General features: G+C 45.9%; 1 pseudogene; it reads right to left on the bottom strand.

Moving 5' to 3' along the window:
• Positions 1-10303: 10303 nt before the first annotated feature.
• Positions 10304-20313, bottom strand: LOC137467247 (E3 ubiquitin-protein ligase BRE1A-like; annotated as a pseudogene).
• Between the last annotated feature and the right edge of the window lie 1504 nt (positions 20314-21817).

Genomic DNA, 21817 nt, shown 5'->3' with positions numbered 1-21817 from the left:
CTGCTTGTAAGCCTTAATACACAATGCACAGAGCTCCATTATTAAGCTTAGAACTTCCTAATATCTTGCTAGATATACTTTTCTGTAGCTTAGGGAGTTATTCCAGCCAAGCATTAATACACAGACCATTGTTCAATTTGTCCTTACTTTTCTACTTCTTATAAAACTTTTCTACTGACAAATCTTATGGCTACTGCTCAGCTCTAACCACAGTTCTGCTGTCCCTGAGGCCTGCCTTTTGCAGCTTTCCTAAAACCCTCTGATTTTAAGGATTCCCACAGACGCCACAGGAGTGAGGGCAATAAGCCCACCACCAACTCACTTGTCCATTCTTTGCACAGTACAAGCTTTTAAACTTTTTTACTTAATGTGAACATGATACTTTCCTAATCTTCATATTGCAACATGTTTTCTAATTACAAGATTATGTGAGCCCTTGTAGCGCATGTGCAGTTTCTACAGGAGGTGGTTGTCAGCCTCTGGTGGTCGTTTTGGATGAAGGCTCACAAGGCTTCCTGTGTCTTCAATTTTTTACCTCTGTTTCTGCACATGCTCTACAAGATTGTCTGCTCAAATAGCCAGTGGTTAATTAGCCTTTTGCAGTTAGCTTGTTCTGCTAAATTTGCTGATTTCTAGAAAGTGCTTCATTCCCATCCCCTGGAATAAAGTAACTACTTCTTTCTGTACAGCTACAGCTTTCAGCATAGCTCAAGCACAATCTCATTGCCTTGGCATCCAAAAGAAGGAAGGGAAGAGGGGGCAAACCAGTGAGGGTGATGGGTCATTATCTTGTTGCCCAGGTATCAATTATGAGATTAACTAAGGGGTGTTCTCGTCCATCAAGTATGTGTGGGGATACCATAGGGACAGAGCCAACGCATGGATTTGGAGCCTGGGGGTGCTGGCACCAAAGTCCTGCTCTTGAGAGGGGTGCAGGGACACAGGGGCTGTCAGAGGACAATGAGAGACAGGGGACAGGAGGCCATAATGGGCCAAGCAAGATCCTGCCCAGCATGGCAGCAAAGACATTTCCTCCCCGTGGCCTTGGCACTCCAGGGCACCCCAAAAAGGGCCGAGGAGTCCTGTGTGTAACCAGGAGGGATGACTGACATCACTGTGGGTCCCAGCATTCCCCAGTCCCTTGCTGGCCATTCAGTGCACACTGGGGCCGCTGGGCATGTGTGGAACATGGGGATGGGGTGCACAAAATTAAAGGGGGACCCCAAAGTGGAAGGAGTGGAAGCCAAAATCGCTGGGTGGAGACCCCCAAAACGGAGGTGTGAAATCCCAAAATGGAGGGAGGAACCCACAAAATTGGGGCAATGCCCCAAAAACCCACATGAAGCTGTTCTCTCCCTCCATTGTTTACCAACAAGAGTTCCATCTACCAACTCTAATTTCAGCAAATAATTCCAAGTGTTTCAGCTGAAACTCATTCTGAGCAAACTTTGTAGAAGTGATCACAGAATCACAGAATGTTCTGTGTTGGAAGGGATCCACCGAGTCCAATTCTGAAGGGAATGGCTTGCTGGCAGGGTCAGCACCAAAGACACCCACCCCAGCTTAAGGAAGAAGTGTCATTGACTGTAGGGCAAAGCAGCACAGAAGTACAAAAGGATAAGCTAAGCAATGCACCTGATTATTACTAGAAAAGATTGCCTGTAGGGATTCAGAAAGATACATCACCAGTTACCCTCACACTTGACCATTGTCCTGACACACACGTCAGCTGGGGATGCCCTGTCACACCAAGGGATTGGAGAAGCACTCCCAGTCACTGGGAATTCCTATGTGGTTCGCCCACCCTCAGGCGAGGCCGCCAACTTTGCGCCATGTGAGAGGGCCCAGATTTTATACTGCTGAATAAACAAGCTACCATAACTTCTAGTGTGGGAAGATCTGGTTTCATCCTCCTCTTGGCCAGGGCTCAGGGAGGAACTAGGGGAGTTTGCTTTGAGCCTACACCTTCAAACAAAGCCAGATAGAGATGTGATAAATGAGTATGATTTGTGCCAATAATTGTAACTATATCGATATTTTAGAAAATATTTAGAAAATATTACATGTACAGGGATATTTACATGCGTAGACTGATACTTGTATAGGTGTCTGTGTATGTATATTGTTATATTGATGCATGTATATTGAGCTGTTTGCATCTCTAGTTATGTTTGCATACTTGCACAGTTGTGTAGCTGTGTGGTTCTGTTGCTGGGGTTGTATGGATTGTTTTAGTGCTACATTGATATTTGTATATTTATAGATACATTTGTTATGTGTGTATTATATATGTCATAATATATGTCATGAAATATTTAATAAATATTTACAGCTCCATATTGTTATGGGTATATATGTATTTAATTCTTTTTAAATACATAAGGAGTTGCATAGTTCTAAAATTCTTTTTATTTAGTTCTGGATCTCAGATTCTTTAGAGAGGGATCTTGATGTTTTTGTATTTGTATATGGGCTGTATGGTTGTAGTAATATGTAATAAATTTCATTGTTGAACTTAAATTCATGTTTGTGTAAAGCGAGTTGTTGAATTAATTTTTTTTTTAACTGAATTGATATCTGGTTGCAATAAATTATTTTTTTAACTGAATTTGATATCTGTATAGATTTACATAACAGGCTTGTCACAATAAATTAAATTTTAATCTGAAATAGATAATTCTATGTTTCTCTACTGGCAGCACAAGTATAGCAATGTAAAACAAATTTCATTTTTAAACATAAGTTGATGTTTGTGTATTTGTACATTAGTAGTGCGGGTGTAACAATCTGCCATAAATGTAATGTTTCAACTGAAATAAGCATAGGTTTGTGCTACCCAAAGAAATGAGCAGATGTAAAGATGATGATGCAGGAGGATTTTGGCCATGAAAATCTCCAGCCATGCCCAGCACACGCCCCACTTGCACTCAGGCTGGGCAAAGGAAGGGCAGATTTGGGATGGCAGCAAAGCCACAGATTGGCTCAGAACTCGCTGCAAAGGCCTGCTGAGGAGACTCCGGGACTCCACTGGGAGTAGAACTCCAAGCAGGAGCCACCAGGGATGACAAATCCACCCCCATCCCAGGGGTAGCTCTTTAGGCAGCGCTCCAAGTGTCCCTCTGAAGCTCGTCCTGGAGACCAGAAGCCAGCAGGGATCCTGAGCCAGCTCCGCTGCCTTTGGCAGCACTTTGGCAAATGAGCCACAGCAAGGGGGAGGCAACAGTGACTGTGACTGCTGCAGGCTGGGGATGAAGGAAGGGCCATGGACACAAGCGCTGAGATGCTTCAAAATCCACAAGGAGTCTGGAGAACTGGGAAGCAACAAGTTCCAACAAGCACTAAAATGATGGAAGCCCTTTGTGTGAAGTTCCCTGAGGGAACTCCCAGGGGAGTTGCTGCTAGGATCAGCAGAAGCAGAAAGGAAAAATGTACAAACACTAGGAGATGATATATAAAAGCCTCATAAGAAATGGCTTAAAAATTATAATGTATATTACTTATATCTTTTATATTATTATGTTATGTTATGTTATGTTATGTTATGTTATGTCATGTTATGTTACATTAATCTAAATATATAATATATACGATGCATGAAATTTAATGCACATGTATTTTTGGATCATTTTATTTTTAATGGATTTTTTCATTTAAGAGAAATATTTGAAATATTCTTCCAGCTTGGGAGAGTGAAGATGCAGTCCAAAGCCTTCTGCCCACTCAGCAGTCAGCCCTGGGTGTGTGCATGCACACCCACCCACTGTCCTTGCTCTTCTCAGCACCTCGGGGCTGCTGTTTGCACAGAATTGGGATGAATTTAACTCGACAGACCGACGAGTGGGGTGTCCAGCTTGTTGTGAACACTCATGTGGCAGGGCACAACACAGAGCTCTCCAATCACATTATCACAGGTCCTTTCATTCCTGCTGGGCACTGAGGAACTCCTAAAAGCACCAAAGGCACAGAAAAGAGGTGGAAAAAATTGGCATCATGCTAGTGCTGGTATCCTCATGGAGGAAAATCTGTTGGGTTTCTTAAGGTCATCAAAAACTACAAAAGCTGCTCAGCCCCAGTAGCCCAATTGTGAATGGTTTTACTGACTTGGTGAAACTGGAGTGCTGACTGTGGACTCTGGTATTTGTTAAAATCAACTGCCTAGACTTGAGAGTCTTCCTATCCTTTATTTTGAAATATGAGAAAATAGATGATCTGTACAAAAATGAACAACTCCACATACACATCCCTGCTGCGATTCTCTGAGCTCTCTGGAGCATGATCCAGGCAAGGGCTGCTTCTCCTGCCTGAAACCTCCCCTCCTGCCTCTCTTCCAGCACATCTCTTGGAGAACATCCCCGATCGCCACCTCCTTGAACACAACTTCCACTTTCCAAGTTCCTTACTGCAGGCAGGTGAGAAAAGTAGCCACCCCTTAAACCAACTGCTTTCAGCAGTCACAGCCCTGAAATATCAATCTCCTTCCTTAGCCTGCCACTGGGAGCTCCCACCAAAAGGCCTTTTGTCCAAGGATAGCCACAGAAAAGCTCGAGGAGGGAGCAGTTTGAAACACAACTCCTTCAGAGATTAAAGCTCCCTTTATCAAATGAACACGCACCAACCTGTCCCAAAGGGAAAGCAGGCAGGAAAGAGAAGCTCCTCTCCCACAACAGCAAACTGTGCTTCCTTCTGTTCCAGTTGGAGGATGGAGGCCATGGGCTGTTCCTCAGTTTGGGAAGGAACCCTGGGAATTGGCCTGATCTGGGAGGGCAGCAAAGGTAAGTCCCACAGAGAGAAGGCAAAGATTCTCTAGAATCAATAGATTATGAAAATATTTCTGCAGGAAAAAAAAAAAAATTGAAGCATTTGAAGAAGTCCCAGATGGGAATTTGTGTCTCAATTTGACAGCCCCTAAGTCTCTGTGGTGTGTCAGGAAGCTCAGGAATGAACCTGCAAGGCTTGGATAAACATCGTTGGTGTCCATCCCCCAGAGCACAAGCAGCTCCCCAGCAAGACTTCAAGACTAAAGGACAAAGCTTCCCCCTCCAGCTCTCCACAGCAGCTCTAGGGAGTCTCTTTCCTTCTCCGTGAGAACAAATGCCCAAACCAGGACAGAGTAGTGAGACGCAAAGGACTAACACTGTAATAAACCTGCACACTGCAACCACAAAAGCTTTCAGAGGCTTTGAAGGACTCAGATTTTCCTGACTTCCAGCTGAGTAATTTCATAACTGAAAAAGGTTTTGGGGAAGAAGATATTCAGGGTTCTGTTCTAGCCTCTGCTATGGTTCAATGACAAAAATGTGGTCATGTACATTAATGATTTGTGCTTTGCAAGAAAAGATAATTCCAGGAATAAAGGAATAATATTTCTATATAACATGTAACAGCAGTCTTATATTTTTCCAGTAGGATGGCTCACAGGAGAGGTCTGCACACACAAGAGCAGGCTCTGATGTGGTATTAACTCTCCTTTCTCTGTTCAGGGTCCATGGGGGGAACAGCCAGCATGCGGTGTGGAACACAGCCAACCTGGGCAACTGCCACCGAAAAAAATACATCTGCACCGATGAGGGGCAAAATGAGGTGACAATCCATCAGCACCAGGACCTCCCCCTGCCACAGGGGAAGAGAGAGACTCCACCTTCCTTAACCACCAACGGGAAAGCAGAGTCCCTCAACACTGCGAGGACCTCAGTGCTGCAAGAGCTGACAGAGCTGCAGAAGCAGATTGAAATCATCAAGCAGGAGCTGCAACTCGCCATGGACAGGAAATCAGAGCTGGAACAGTATGCATGGACAAACAGAACTGCAGAGCCCTAGGCCACCATACCTGTGCCCTTCCCCTTTTCTCCCTTTCTCCGCTTCCTCTGTAAAATTTGTAACAGCTTTTTCTGGCTTTTGTAATGCCAGAAAGTGGTGCAAAAATAAGCCAGGCAATAAGCTCTTCAGGAGAGCAGAATTGCAGCAGCCCACAGCCACTGCCACCCTCCCTCCTGAGTTCTCCTTCTTTCACAGCAAGTTTCTTATTCTCCTGGAAAACACCAGCCATTCCCAAGGGACTGGAGAGACAAGGAGCATCCCAATGAGAGTTCCTTGTTTCTTTACCTGACAGTACAGTGAGATTCCACTTTTTTAGCCCTTTCTGTGCATTAATTTAAAAAAAAGAAAAAAGATACCAAAAAAAGGTTTAAACCCTTGCCAATGCCAAGGGACATTGGCAGTATGTCCCTTTGTTGGTACATTTTTGTTGTGTTCTGTGTGGGTCTAGTCTCTGTTCATGGGAAGGCTCCTCACGGATGCCTCTTTACAGCAGGTGCTGTTCTGTGTTGGCAGTCCCTTCCCTCCTGGCACAGGCTCACCAGACAAATTCCTGGTGGCAAACCCAGCACACACCATTCCTCAGCTCTGTCAGCACAAATGGAGGAGTGGCTGCTCTGAGGCTGTGGTGAAGGAACTCACCCACCTTAAAATAACTTGGCAAAAAACAAACTACCACTTCTGTCTGCCTATAAGCCTAGGCTGGGCTTCCACTCCCTCCCAGAGAGAAGCCGTGCAAACACTGCACTGACAGGTGAAGGGATGGATTCACAGTGGCATAGGACAAGGATGAGAAGGGAGAGGGGGCACTATTAGAAATCAGTGTTTACCTCAAAAATTGAAATGTTTGCCAGTGTGAAACTACTCCCTTAATATTCTCTGTCTTAAGATGACAATAAGGTCCTTTCTCACAGGTGAGGTGACTAAAGGGGCTCTGGACCATGATTTATTCAGATACCAAGGTCCCATCAAAACCAAAAGGAGTCACCAAAACCACCCCCTGGGTGAAGAATGAGAATTGTGATTTCAGCAGCAATGTACTGAATGGGTGAGGAGGGGAAGGAAGTGTAAGCTGTTCAGCATCTGAATAAACACTGCATCAACCCAACTGACTGTGTTTTTTAAATACGTTTTCTACCAATTTTTAAAAACCATTTCCCAACACATCCTGTATTACAGAGAAAAAGAAAGTTTGCAACGCTGTCTCTTAACTCTGGTCTCCCAGATAAGTCACCAAAGTAATTTTTCCCCTCCCTGTATCTCCTGCCACCTGCAGAAATGTTGCCTGGGGTGTTCTTGTTAGGTGTAGTTCAAAGGCTGCAGGTGGATTGAGGAAGACATTCTACCTATTTGCATCTCTAACCTTTGAAAAGCCCTTGTGTATGAAAAGCTCTGCATCAGCACTAAAAGCTGATCACAGTGAGACCCAGACGAATTAGCCTCAAGAGCTGCTGTGTGTTCCCTGCTCAGGGCTTGTTCTCTGATTTTGTGTGTCTGCTCCTTCCAATGCAGGAACACGGGGAAGAGAAATTAGGATGTAAAACAAAGAAGTGAGATCCACAGGCCTGCACCTTGGTAGGTATAATAGATCTGGGATGTCCCCACATTCCTGGCAAACGTGATGGGCAAGGCACTGAGGTTACTTTGGTTGCCTTCCCTTCCCCTGCCTCCCCCCTTCAGATGATCAGTTCTCTAGAAAGAGCTTTTTCTTTGTGTAGCATCTGGTACCTCACAACCTCCAACATGACTTGTTTAGAACACATGAATATTGCTCTTTTCATCAAAACACTAGGAAAGAAGTATTTCAGGACAATTTTGTAAGTATTTTTGTCAAGGCTTTTATGTCCTTACCTCTACACAGGAGCCCAGAAACATATTATAAAAAAAAATGTAAAAGGTCAATCATATCTTAAAAAAAAATGTTTTGCTTCAAAGCTCCAAACACCAAATCCTTCAACAAATCAGACTTCATCTAAAAGCAAAAATATAAATGGAAAACTGTCAACCACCTAATAACTACTATTAAGCAAGAATTATTTCTGGTGGCTGTCTGAGGAGCTTCTCCCATGTCAAATGCAAAATACGGATTGCTCTGAATTAGTGCATCACCAGCTGTGCCTTTTCCCAAACGACTCAACTTACTGCTGCCCAACAAAGACATGCTATTTTCTCCTTCAGCCACTGCTCCAGCCTGATCCCCTGGGGACAAGAGATTGCTGTGGGTTTCTGTGGGAAGGGGAGTGGCACAGGCACATCAGTGCCTGCAGACTGTGGCAGAGGGGAGGATCTGCTGTGACAGCAGGTGCACGGGACACTGGAGATGAGGTTTTTTTCTTTCTTGTCTAAGACACTGAATTTAGAGAATGTTTTCATAAAGAATACTGTCACCCGTTTACTTTTTTTACCCCAATACTTGCTAGTCCTGATAAATGTTAATTATTTCCATACATTCTGTTTCTCGGTGGTTTAATTAAAAGCACAGAGACACTCAGTTCTTTCAGAAATGAGCTTGAAATAAGCTGTTACTTTAGAACAAGCCCAAAATGTTCATTGTTTCTAAGTGTTAAAATTATGTCTACCGACAGAAACTCAGTCACTTCCAAAATGAGCTTGAAATAAGCTTTTGTTTTAAAACAAAACCAAGACTTTTTTCTTGCTAAGGGAGAACAGGAGTTTCCCAAACTCCTCCGTGGAACTAATACAAATTGTTTGAAGTATCCATTTCCTGCCAGGAGCAGAGGGATGCCAACCTGGGCAGAGTTCACACAAAGCTCATTTCAGTAGAAAGGTGATACAAGAGTGACTGGGGACGGACAGAGGGGCTTTGCAGCTCTGCTGGGGCTGCAAAGTTCAGGCTGCTGTTCACAGCTGTAAAAGGAACTCCTGCTGCTGTAGCCAAGGTGTTTGAAGATGCAGACAGTTTATTCATGAGCCAGGTCCTGGTGCCATGAAGAAGCATCTGTACCCCAAAATCTACCAGCAGCATTACCACATCATTCCTTAGCCAACTTGCTGCCAGATCCTGTAACCCTGGGAGCAATTTCCAGGGAAAGGGGAGCGGGTTCTACTCTCATTCCTTCTAACAGCTCTTACACCATGGCAGGAACTCTCAGCAGCCCTGGTTCCCCTTGGAAAGGCAGGATGCAGTGCTCCTTCTCACTTTTCCGGATTCCTCATCATTTACAAGGCTTTACTCATATATTCTGAATGTTTTCCCCAAGATAATGAATAGTGTAAGAGCCTGTGATGAACTCCTTTTACTTTGTATCTGGTATTTCCTGCAGGGAGGGGATGGAGGAAGGCAGGAGATTTCATGCTTCAGGGAAGGGACACCCATGAGACCAACCTCTGGGAGGTGCACCTTCCAGGCAAATTAAGTTTACTTAAACACTACATCCCAGGAAGAAATGTCACAAATCAACAAGTTCCCGTTTTGATTTTAGGAACAGGCTTCAAATGCTCCAAGCACAGGGAGCACCAAGACGCTAAGCCACACCACATCCCTGCCAAAATTCCCAGCAGCCATGACAAAATGGCTGCAGAAATAATGCAGCATCCTGGCCCTCCTGTTGTGTCAGGAATAAGCTACTGGGGATAGAGCCAAAGGGACAAAAGTTGTTCTAGCTGAGCATATCTTGAAAGGAGAGGAAGGAAGAGATCAAGTGTCTCTACTGTAGAAGTTTAAAGGTTGTGAGAATTGTTTCCAAGAACTGGACAAAGGATGGGAGAGCAGAAAGTACCAGAGGCAGGAGAACCAGAAAAAATAAACCAAAGAACAGCTTTAAGAAGAATTTGTACATAACAAGGTCAATCTTTGTGGTAAAGCTGCAGCAAAGGAACCACTACAAGCCCTTTTCTGAGAAGGACAATGGCAGCAATGCTTCAGCCTAGGGGAAGGTGAGCACATCAACCAGGGCTTGTCAGTGGAATGCTGTTTTCTAAGGGTCTCCAAGGTCTCTCCTTTCTCCTCTGGTGGATATTCAGACGTGTTTGTTTGGGGTAGGGTTTCCGAGTGCACCAGCCCTCGAGGGTTCTTGCCCTGACTCAGGAAGGGGCACAGGTACCTAAGGAATTGCTCCACTGAGTGTACAGATCAATTTCCTTGGTCTCTGTTGGGCCTGTTACTTGGGAAACACTTCCCTCCCAGGAGCAGTGCCATTCCTTGATGGGACTTAATTAGCATCCAAAGCAGAGCCCTAAAATAAAGCTCTCACTGATCTCTGCTGCAGCTCAGCTTCCATCCCACCAAGGCAGCACTTCAGCTGCACCTTCCCGCCTTGGCAGTGTGAAAGCAAGGGATGGGAAACTTCCTCTCAGGCACAAAGAGCACACAAAAACTGAGGGCATGACCAAAGGGACAGGGCCAAGGAAGGAAGCAAGATCCAGAGTGTATTTCTTTGGAGACCCTGAAGGCTCCTCCCAGAAGACACTGCAGCTCAGGCAGCAGAAGCTGAGAGGGAGGGAAGGAGGCTGGCTCAGCACCAGCAGGGGCTCTGAGAGGGCCTCAGCCGATGTAGATCCTGTGGGAGTCGTTGGCCCCGAAGGCCGCGTTGCACTTGGGGCACTCGCGCTGCCGCGTGTCGTAGCGCGTCTTCACACACTCGAAGCAGAAGACGTGGAAGCACCTGGTGAGCACCGCGTCTTTCTTGCGCATGTTGCAGCACGGGCACGTCAGGCAGGCCTGCAACACACACACACACAGACACACACACACACACACAGAGACAGACACAGACACACACACACACACACACACAGACACAGACACACAGACACACAGACACACACAGACACACACAGACACACAGACACACACAGACACACACACAGACACAGACACACAGACACACACAGACACACACAGACACACACACACACACACACACACAGACACACACACAGACACACACAGACACAGACACGGACACACAGACACACAGACACACAGACACACACAGACACACAGACACACAGACACACACAGACACACACACAGACACACACAGACACACACAGGCACACACAGACACACACACACACACAGACACACAGACACACACACAGGCACACACAGACACACACACACACACACACACACACACACAGACACAGACACACACATAGAGCTGTGAGGGGCCCTGCAGCCCAGCTGCTGTGCTCAGAGATGTCTCAACATGTCGGTACTTCCATTCCTCAGAAGGACAAGGTGGTTTCTCAGGTGCCAGAGTACAGACGAGAGATGTCAGACACTGAAAGTGTGCCTACACACCTTCTGACTAAAGTAAAAAGGGAAGCTGAGGGACACAGACACTCACCTTGTAATCCTTGATTTCCTCCATCAGGATCTCATCACAGCTGGGAACCATGTCAGGCTTCTTTGTGGTCTCCAGCTTCCTGCGCAACCTAGAAATATCTTCCTGCAGAAAAACAGGAGACCAAGTGAAGGAGCAGTACATTCTCTGTCAGCTTCTTCAGGGACCAAAGAGAACGTGCACCTGCCTAAGTCATGCCAGCCATAGTTTCATCCCCTATAATCCAAGAGACAACATGATCATCTGATGCCACAAGTATTGTCAGTTATCAGGGGACAAAATCTGAAAGAGCCAAGACCCGATGAAGCCAAAATCAAAGCGAAACTGAATACCAAGAGCAGTTCAGCTGAAACCCTCTGCAAGCTCAGTGTACAAGGAGAAGGACACTAAAACAGACAGATCTTGAAGGATTGTGCATAGGGTATATACCTCAGCCCTTTTGAGGTTGAACATCTCCTTCCCTCTAGTTGCTCTGTTTTCTACAATCTCCTCCTGAAAATCATGTAACTTCTTCTGAGCCAGCTCTAGCTGGGCCTTCAGATCATCTGCAAGCTGGGCTGCATCCATGGCCTGAGAAAGAAAACCAGTATATAAGGACCAAACACAGAAGAACAGCTCTAGTGGTCTCTAGTCCCTTGTTCTTACCTTATTATCAACAAGTTCTAATCATTTAGCTTCAAGATTCCTTTGGGCAGAGCCAAACCCTGGCACACTGCAACGCACATCTCTTACAAAAACACCAATGATCATCCAATTATCTTCTTAACCTATTTTCAGCCTTCCAGCTTCCATGTCTTCTCTATTAAAGTGTTTCAGAGGCAGTTCTATCGCTGTACTAGACAGAACTGCACGATACCTATTTCTAACAATCTCTCTTCACCAGTTCTCTTCTGACTTTATAACCAAGTGCCCTTAATACCACAAATTGTCCTATTAAACACAGGTCACTGCTGAATTCTCCCCAGCTCCTCTTCACAGGGATATTCCTGCTTTCCTTTCTGCCTGTTTTAATGTAATTTCTGCATTTCTACTAAAACTTAACAACAAAGGCAGCATCAGCTATAAACTTAGACTTATTTTACTGGTAACACACCTACTTTACTCATCTTAGGCATTTGTTGAAAGTGTTCACATTCCCCAGCTGTATTTCCTTTTGCTTAACCCATCTTTGCTACAAAAGCTTTGACCCCAGTCCATCTGGCTGCTGTCTCTCTCTTCACCACAGGTTACACAGAAAAACATATGACCTGCTTCTCCTTATCAAAGGAAAACATCAGTCTCCAGTACTTTAATCATAATTCTCTCCAGGACTCCTCAGCCTTCTGATATACTCATCCAAAAGCAGGGAATACCAGGTTCTCTAATCCCAGTGAGAGCTCAGAGCCTTCCATGCCTCCCACAAGGCAGCAGCTCCACCTCACAACCCAAGAGGAAACGAAGGCATCGCTCACCTTGCGTTTGCTCATCTCCAGGGCCTGTGTTCGCAGACCCAGCTCCTTCTCTCCCGTTCCAATGCTGCTCTGCAGTAAGTGTTCCTTCTCCTCCAGCTTACATACAACCTGCAGCTGGGCATCCACCTTGGAAAGGGAGACAGGGGGAACAGAAGGAATGAATGTATGCTCTGTTTGTCTTCAGAGCTGTCATTCAAGCTGAACAGCTGTGCCTGTATCCAAAGAGCTGTACCCAGATCTCTATGGTCAACACTTTAAAGCTTAGCAGTCAAATATTTCCAACAAAGATTTCTTAATTTTTGGACAGCAGCTTAAAGACTTGCTGCAAGGCAGCAAACAGTTCCACAGTGGTTCCAAGGACGACAGGATACAGAGTCATAGAATGGCCTGGATTGGAAGGGACCTTAAAGATCATCTAGTCCCAGCCTCCCTGGGATAACTTCCTCTAGGGCACGTTTCTCAAAGCCCCATCCAAGCCTGGCCTTGAACATTCCAGGGATGGGGCATCCACAACTTCTTTGGGCAACTTCCAGCAGTGCCTCACCACCCTCTGAGTGAAGAATTTCTTCCCAACATCTAATATAAGCCTGCCCTCTTTCAGTTTAAAGCCATTGCCTCTTGTCCTGTCAATGTATGCTCATATAAAAAGTTCCTCTCCCTCAGTTTTCTAAGCCCCCTTCAGCTACTGGAAGGCTGCAATGAAGGCTCCCCTGAGTCTTCTCTTCTCCACGCTGAACAGGCACAGCTCTCTCAGCCTGTTCTTGTAGCAGAGGTGCTCATTTCTTCTCATCATCTTTATAGGCTCCTCTGGACTCCCTCCAACAGGTCCGTGTGTCTTTCTTGTGCTGAGGACCCCGCAGCTGGATGCAGCACTGCAGCTGGGGTCTCGCAAGCGCAGAGCAGAGGGGCAGAATCCCCTCTCTCAGCCTGCTGCCCACGCTGCTTTGGATGCAGCCCAGGATGCAGTTGGCTTTCTGGGCTCCCAGAGTGCACTGCTGGGTCAGGTCCAGCCTCTCATCCACCAGAATCCACAAGTCCCTCTCTGTTCCAGTGTTCTCAGTGATTTCCTCTCCCAGCCTGTGCCCTTGTAGGAGGTAGTTCAGGCTGAACCATGGTTTCCAACTGCTCCTGCTTGTTACCAATACATATAGCTACAGGTAGAATATACAGGCCGAAGTACCATTCCAACAGGAAAAGGATTTACCACTTTTCCTCACCCACAGGACATTTTAAGGCTCAAAAAGCAGTCTCAGTTTTTTTACAAAGACAGTCTCCTTTGAAGCCTGATGCATTCCTAGGCTGGTGAGAGGAACGCTCCATCCTGGACTGATTCTGGTGAGGACAGGTAATTCTCTTCAGAGCAGCTCACATGTTGCCGTGTTTTGCATTTTGAAGCAAAAGCCTTGTCAGTAACACAGCACTGTTTTAGCTGCTGCTGAGCAGTACTTACACAGCACCAAGACCTTCTGTGACTCATGCTGCTCACCAGCAGGTAGGCAGAGGATGCCCAGGAAGCTGGGATGCCACACAGCCAGGACAACTGATCCCGCTGGCCCAAGGGGTGTTACATACCCTACAGTGCTGTGCTCAGCAATAACAGCTGCTGGAAAGGAGGACTGGGAGGATGTTCAGAGCTGCAGCCTTTATTAAATAACAATAAGGCGTGATGAAGCCCTGCCTTCCTGGAGATGGCTCAACTCCTACCTGCCCCAGGAAGTAACCAATTAATTCATTTCTTGTTTGGCTTGCATGGACATCTTTGCTTTAGCTGTTAAACTCCCTTTATTTCATCTCATCTGTTTGTGCACTTTGTCCCTTCTGGTTCTTTCCCCTTTCCCTCAGTGGGGGAGCAAGCAAACAGTTCCGCTGTGTGCAGCTGCCTAAAACAGGTAACTCACACCTCCACCTCCCCACCAGCTCTCTTGTCCTCTTTCACTTTACCCTATTACCTGTGTTTTCAGTGTCAAAACTTGGTCTGCCAGCTCCTCCTTTCCCTCTTTCAGCAGCTTATGGATCTGGTTGGACTTGATACGTTCTGACATCAGTTTGAAGTTGGCATCATCCTTCTCCCGCAGCTGCTGCATCAGGCGGATGTCCTGCTCTTGCATGTCTTCAGAGGCTTGGCCTGTGACATCTATTTCTGACAGCAGGGCCTCTTCCTCCTGCAAAAGACTCACAGGCTCTGGCCAAACTGTGCCCTGGACCCCTGTCATGGTTTGACATGGAAGTGAATTTTTTTTCAGGAAGTTGGGTCAAACCAATCAGTGGTCAGGTTTAGATATTAGCACCTGGAGTGACCACTGAAAGGCACAGGCACGCCTCTGAGAACACAGAGGGTTAAAAGCAACAACTCCCAAGAGCTCACTCTCTTTGGTTCCAGTCAGAGTGCAGTGCAGACCTCCCCTGCCCAGCCATGCGCTGGGTGGGGGAAGGGAAGCCATGCGGCCTGGTCGAAGTAAACCAAAAGAGCTAAAGAACTGGAACCGAGCCAGCTCCTGTGGACAGGTCCAAAAATTCTACATGTGGACAGCTTCCAACTAACAGGCTGCCAAGCTCCTTAAACTCCCTTTGACCACTTCAACATTGACAAGGTAGAGCAGTTCTGCTCTACAATAACAAGAATCTGAATTCCAAAAAAGTACATGTCAATTCATTGGCTTGCCTCTACCCTGCTGAGGTGGTCCTGCTCTCTCATTGGATTGAGCCTTTTTTAGCAGATGGTATGTACCACTTCCATGCAAACATATTCACTAGATGAACTGAGGACGTAATAATTCTTAAAAAGAAATTGTAATCTCTTCCCCTAATGGCTGATAAAGGCAATTCTCCTCTGTGCACTTCACCGAGGCCACATGTTTAATTGCTTATTTGATGTTTAATTGTTATTTAAAATTTCCCACCATGGCCTGCCTGCGATATCCTGGAGCTGAGGGTGGAGGGGGTTATTTTATTGGTAGTTCTTTTGCTTGCTCAGTTTTCTTCCCCTTTGGTAAACAAGCACTAAACTCCCATCTCTGGCCCATACAGATATAAATTCCTTCTCTCTTCCTGGACGTAACCTGAAGGCAGCTCATTCAGTTGCCCCAGCCAAAAGAGAACTCATCAGGAATTTCTCACCTGCTTAGCCATGGCAAGTTTCTTCTGTAAATATTCAATCTGTTCCTCCACTGCTCGGATCTTGCGGAGGGCATCCTCATCAGCCACCTTCTTACTCTCCTTTTTTTCCTTGTCTTCCAATTCTTTCACCCTCTGCCTCAGTTCTTCAAGCTACAAGAACCAACCAAAAATGACACTAAGCACAGGGATATGCCCTGAGCATTGTTAAGAGCCTGCTTTCTCCACAATTCTCTGAAACACTCAGGACTGCCTTCAAAGCACGGCAAAAAACCCCAGGCTGTTTTGACAAGAGTATTACAGGCAGATGTACCATTGAGGTGGGCTGTAAGCCCAAGATCTTGACTTCCACACCTTTGAAAATATCACATCATCTTTTATCAGAGTAGGAACATCAGTCTCCTGCAATTGTACATGTATGGGTATGTGCTCAGAAAGCATCTGCTCCTTTAAGGGCATCTGGTCAAAGACCTTCTTCCATACAAGAAGGAAATAATAGGAAAAGGAGGAGGTAAAATAAAACATACAGAGATACAAACTTGGCAGCCAAATGGTAAGGGAGGCAGTGAGGAGAACGAAACTTGGTCAGTCCCACTAACTGATGAGAGCACATGGGAGTGTGAAAATGTTTATTCCATCAAGGTTATCTGATTGTGCGAGAAGGAGAAAACCCAAACCAAAATATACAGAGACACAAACCTGACAAAACAAGCACCGAGACATAGAGAGGAAGCAAACCTCTCCAGTCACAACAGCTTCCAGGAAGCTACAGGAACAACCTCCAGGAAAATCAGCTTAGACTTTGTAATTGATGACACTGTAAAGCAGGAATGGCTCCTGAAGTGGGACAGCTGTGGGAATCAAGAGCCGCTCAAATCCAGGAGCAATGTGCAGGGAAACGGAGACCAAGGATGAACAAACTGGGGTTAGACAGAGAAGGGCATAAAAGGAACCAGTCCTATGGAAAATATGGGCAGTCAGTACACATTTGTCTGGCTCGGCCTTGCCCGTGATCATCACAGCCTGTCCTGTCCTATTTTCTTGTATCTTTTCATTACACATTTTCTGAAGTATCGCCGTGCAATCTAACTCTTTACCCCACGTATATGTGCTGCACAGAGGAAGTGCTGCCTATAGGTGAGACCTGCTTGTGAAGAAGGTAAGAGGGGCTTGGAACCACAGGGATCTCAAACAGAGGGACATGCTGGAACTCCAGGGATCTGCAAATGGGTCTGTGCTTATGAACCTAGAGATTGTTGTGTGTGTGTGCCTGCACCAGCAACTAGTCCCCGTTTATCTGCAGACCATTCCAATCTCCAAGTGACAAAGCTGAGAAGACAAACAATCCTCAGTTCTGAGGAGAGAAACAACACAGTTCTGCTGCAGAGTAGCTGAAAAGAAGTTTAAGTAACACATTAAAAAGAAAAGAGGAAGAGAAATTAGGAATACCTCAGCTTTTGCTTTCTTCTCAGCTGCCATGAGCCAGGAGTCTTCCTTACTCTCTTCTCCCTTGTCTTCCCAGATCCATGCTTCCATGCCCCCTTTCCACGGAGCAACTACACAGCCACAAAGAAAAAGCATTCATTTAGTCAAAGGAAGCAGCAGAGTGCAGAGCTCCACAGAAAATTTCACTGCAACCTGCACAGTTGATCAGAAAGGCTGATACTCCTGGCAAGAGTGACAGCATTCCCCCCTCTCCTAAGCACTTTCCCCTCTTTGCTGGCATTTCCTGCTGTGTTCCCTTGCTCAGGTCAGACTGGGCCTCTCTCAGTTTGCGCTTGTATCTCAGCACCTCTCCCTTCAGCTGGTGGTTGTGATTCTGGAGGCTGCTGATGAGGTGACGCATCTCCCGATTAATGGGGCCTGCAAAAACAGAAACACCTCGGTAACAAACCACACTTCTGTCAACCTTCTTGCATGGAGATGGAGAACAAGCTAAGTGACAATGACAAATAAAACAAGATTATCACCATTCTGCTACGTAACAGAGCAACACAAAACACTTGCAGAAAAAAAGTCATACCAGTTTCATATACAACCACAAATCCTTGCAAATTCACAGTCCTAAGCTCCCACTTAGCATTCTTTTTATGCCCATGATCCTAAGGGAAACACGTCATGTTACAAAAGAAATCGGATTTAAACGCCACTTCAGAACTAATTTATTTCCTCTGATGAAATTTAAGAATTACTGCTTTGCTATCTAGATTGTCCTTACAGACTTGGAAATGAATCCTCCCGCCCCAAGAAATTTTTAATAATTCAAAATATCCTACCATAAACCAAATTGTTAGCAAAATGGATCTATTATGCAGCATCTAGAAAGAAGTGGAGCTGGCCTCCCAATAAAACAGGTGAAGAGCTTTGTTTTGAGGTGAAGAGACCTGAACAAGTATTTAACAGCAACAAAGAATCAACCCAAGTGTTCTTGTGCACTGTAGCCCCTAATGAGCATTGGTGGATAGGTGGTTGTTTTCAGGCTCAGCAGAACAACACCATACCTGCTTGCTCATTGGCAGCAAGTGTCTGTTCAAACTCTATCCTCAACATCTCATATTCTTTGCGGACTTGTGCCAGGGTGTCCTCCAGCTGAATCAGCTCAGTGCGTAGCTTCTTGTGAAGGCTGACCTCATCCCTCTGAGGAACAAAAAGGAAACAGAACTCGGTGCTTTGAACCTGGAGCATCTCTCACCTCATCAATATCAGGTACCACAAGAGCCTGGATTATTGCCAGAAACGTCAATTCCCTGAGCGTTTGCAGAGGCACGCCGACCCAGCAGTGATGGTGCTGGCATGACAGAGCTCCCAGGCTGAGGGAGCAGAGCTGTTACCTCCATCAGCTCCACCTGGCGCTGGTGCGTGCTGCAGGTGCCACGGAGCAGCGTGCGGGCCTGGTCAAGGTGTGCCTTCAGCTGGAGACTCTCGTTATACAAAACAGAAAACTGGAACTGCATGCAGCGATATTCCGGGGTCTCCTTCGCAGCCTCTTCCACTGCCTGTCACAGCTCAACCTGGTTGGGACACAAGAAAATGCCACAAAAAGAGAAATTATCCCCTTGCCTTTGGTTTCTGTCTCTCAAGACAGTGAATCAAGCTGCCACAAGCAAAGACAAAAGTAGAACTTGAATAGCATTGCTGTGAAGTAGGTCCAAGTGATAGGATTCAGTACCTATTTTAAAAAATCTCTGTGCTCTCTGCATGCATTAGGCTGCTTCTCTTGCACAACCACATGACAGAAGTTTTTGACTTTTGGGTCCTGAAATAGTTTCTCTCAAAGATGTGACCTTGGAAAACATAATAAAGCATAATCACTCAGATCAATAAAGATGGACACATAGAAAAGTATGAGAGAACAGATAAAATGCACATGCAAGTAGGCATTATGTTAGCATTCTGCCAGTAAACCATAATGACTGAGAGAGAAATTAATAAAAACCCAGAGAACTGAACTAGAAAAAAAAGTTAGCAAATGATTGTGACTAGCAGCAGTGAAACAGACACATATAGACATGCATTCAGCTTAAAACTAATTAGGGAGGGAAAAAAAAAAAAAGCTGTAAGCTAAAGACCACTTCTCTCAAAACAAACTCATGTGGATAAGCAGAATTCAGAGGTGCCTTAAGACAGTTCCCAGCATCAGATCTCTGGATTTAGGTTATCAAGACAGACATTTTGTATAACTGGCACTGACCACTAAGATGAAATTTGGGTTATTCTCTCCATGATATACTTATCTACCACAGAGCCACAGCTTCTTGTGTTACCACCTTTAAAACATCACAAACTCATAGGCTGTTTCCTATCTAGCCATCCCCCACAGTGGGAAAGACAGAAATTCAATGACTCTTTCAAGAGCCTCTCTCCCCACACAAGTTCCCTGATTGTTTCTGTTCTCTGGTTCCACTTGCACAGGACGTGGGGAAGGTGGAGGAGGGATCACTACTTGTAAAGAGGTGAAAACAGTTTGAACCAGACATGGTTAAAATGGACTAAAAGAGCAGAACGGGAACGGGCAGGAAACCAGTACAGTTTCCCACGGTGGCCACACGCTGTCACCAATGCGCTGAGCTGCAAGCGGAGCCACAGACTCGCTGAGTTGTACCTGAAGCAAAGTGTAACACTGCGAAAGAGCAGGCTCAGAACTGCTGATGAGGTTTTCTGCAGACACATCACTGCAAAGCTGAGGGCAGCCCATCCCACAGAACACCTTCACCCTCACACGGCTACAGATGTCTCACCTTGAGCTTTTCATTCTGTGTTGTTACTTCCTCAAGATCCTGACGTAGTTCCTCCAGCTTATTAAGGCGATTCCCAGCAAGCTCTTTATTCTCTTCCAGCTCTGCATTCATCTCCTCAAACTGTTGGGATAAACTGCTTGTAAATCCTACTGTTAATGTGTCTCCTGAGAATGCTACTGAACTATCTGTTCATGCAGTAACAGCAATTACAGACTGAGCAGTCAGGTCACTTGACCAAGCCAGTCTAATTCCACCAGGTGTTTTTTAAGTAGAAAACTCATACACAGACAAAATGGCTTGCCCAGAGTCACCCAGCTTTGCGGCACAGGATCTAAAAATGATCTAAAATAAGTATCTAAATTCTGTTCAAATTGTGGCCCTTGTTCTCCTTGACTGTATTCTTGCCCTTGCCCACAGCCAGGCTCCTGACCTCACCTTGCAGGCATTGATGGTGATTGTTCCCCCATAGAGGCTGCTGCTCCCAGCTCCATACACCTTGTAGCCTATGGAATTTACCTGCAAAAAATGCAAGAGATTTCCTCAAGACCCAGTGAAATACCGACAAGAGTGATGCAGCAGATCCAAGACCAAAGAAGGTACACAGCGGGGTCTCAGCTCTCCCAGCAAAGTCCCAGAGAGGATGTCACATGCCCACCCAACACCACCCCCCTTCCCAGCTTTCCTGGCCAGCGCTTACTCGTTCCAGGACGTCGGCCAGGTGGAGGTTGAGCCTCTGGCATTGACAGTCAAACTAGGGGTTATGAACTGAACCTTCCAGTTCCTACCTGCTTGAATGGAGCAGTTCTGCTGAAAGCAACAAGGCCATTGCCTTTTGTAGATGAAGCTGGTACACTGCTTTGCCAAATCTCAGCATTCCACAGGCATCTCAGCTTGGCAGTGCCCTTCATCCTATGCAAAACAGTATAAAGATTATTTCTAAGTGACTTATTGGAACAGCACATACAGGGATCCTGTGAGGTATCTTTTAAGAGAAACATTAAATTACACCTCAAATTTAAAAAGACAACTGTCATGGAACCATTTTCCTTCTCTTAGCAGCAGCACTGACTTTAGCTGGAATTCCAAACTCAAGTTAGCTTGGTGGGAAAATGTTTACAGATTCCAAGTATGCGCGTGGGTTTTACAGGCTTTTGGAAAGCTGGGAGGAAAGCTGAGAGGGAGTGAGGTTTAGGTTAACTTGCAGGAAAAAACCTTCCCTCCTCAAAGCTCAATTACTCACTTGTTGGAGGTGGTGAATTTGCCTGAGGAGGTAGAAATAAGAGCAGTTAAGGGACATCAGGCAGGGTTTTCAGAAGAGACAACAGGTAATCAACTGCTCAGTGGAGATGTTCAGAAGGCAGGCTTCTGCCAGAGGTCTCTGGGATCCTCCCTTTGCTCCAGGTGACTCAGCTGTTGCCGGCGGGGAGGGGGGAGGTGGTGGTGCTGGTGCTGTCTTTTCCACCAGAGGAGTGGGAGATTATTAAAGGTAGTGAGGCACAAGAAAGAAGCAGAACTGATTAACAAAGGGCAGTAAACAGTGGATGCCAGGAGCTTTGACCCTGGCAAAGGGTGTTGGGACAGCTCCATGGGGTGAGTCATTGGGACTTTTGAGGATTGGCAGAGACATTCTTCAAGATGTACTGCCATGGGTCTTTTTGTTTTAGAAAAACGAGCTAATGAGGGGTGCCTGGCTAAAATTAATAGCCTGACTACAAATGAGATTGCAAAGCAGGGCAATTACCTTGGGCTCTCTGTCCTTGCCAGGGATGTTGGGTGTATTTTACTGAAATGCCCTGGGCAAGAGGGCTTAGATATCCTCTGGTAGAGGTACGCTGGCTGGCAGGGTGGCCAGAGGAGTTTCTAGCAGCCTCAGCAACTATTGGGTCAG

The sequence above is a fragment of the Anomalospiza imberbis genome, unplaced genomic scaffold (assembly GCF_031753505.1).
Source record: "Anomalospiza imberbis isolate Cuckoo-Finch-1a 21T00152 unplaced genomic scaffold, ASM3175350v1 scaffold_55, whole genome shotgun sequence".
Classification (NCBI taxonomy): Eukaryota; Metazoa; Chordata; class Aves; order Passeriformes; family Viduidae; genus Anomalospiza; species Anomalospiza imberbis.
The sequence above is the reverse complement of the archived record's forward strand: the minus strand, read 5'-3'. Positions and strand labels throughout refer to the sequence as shown.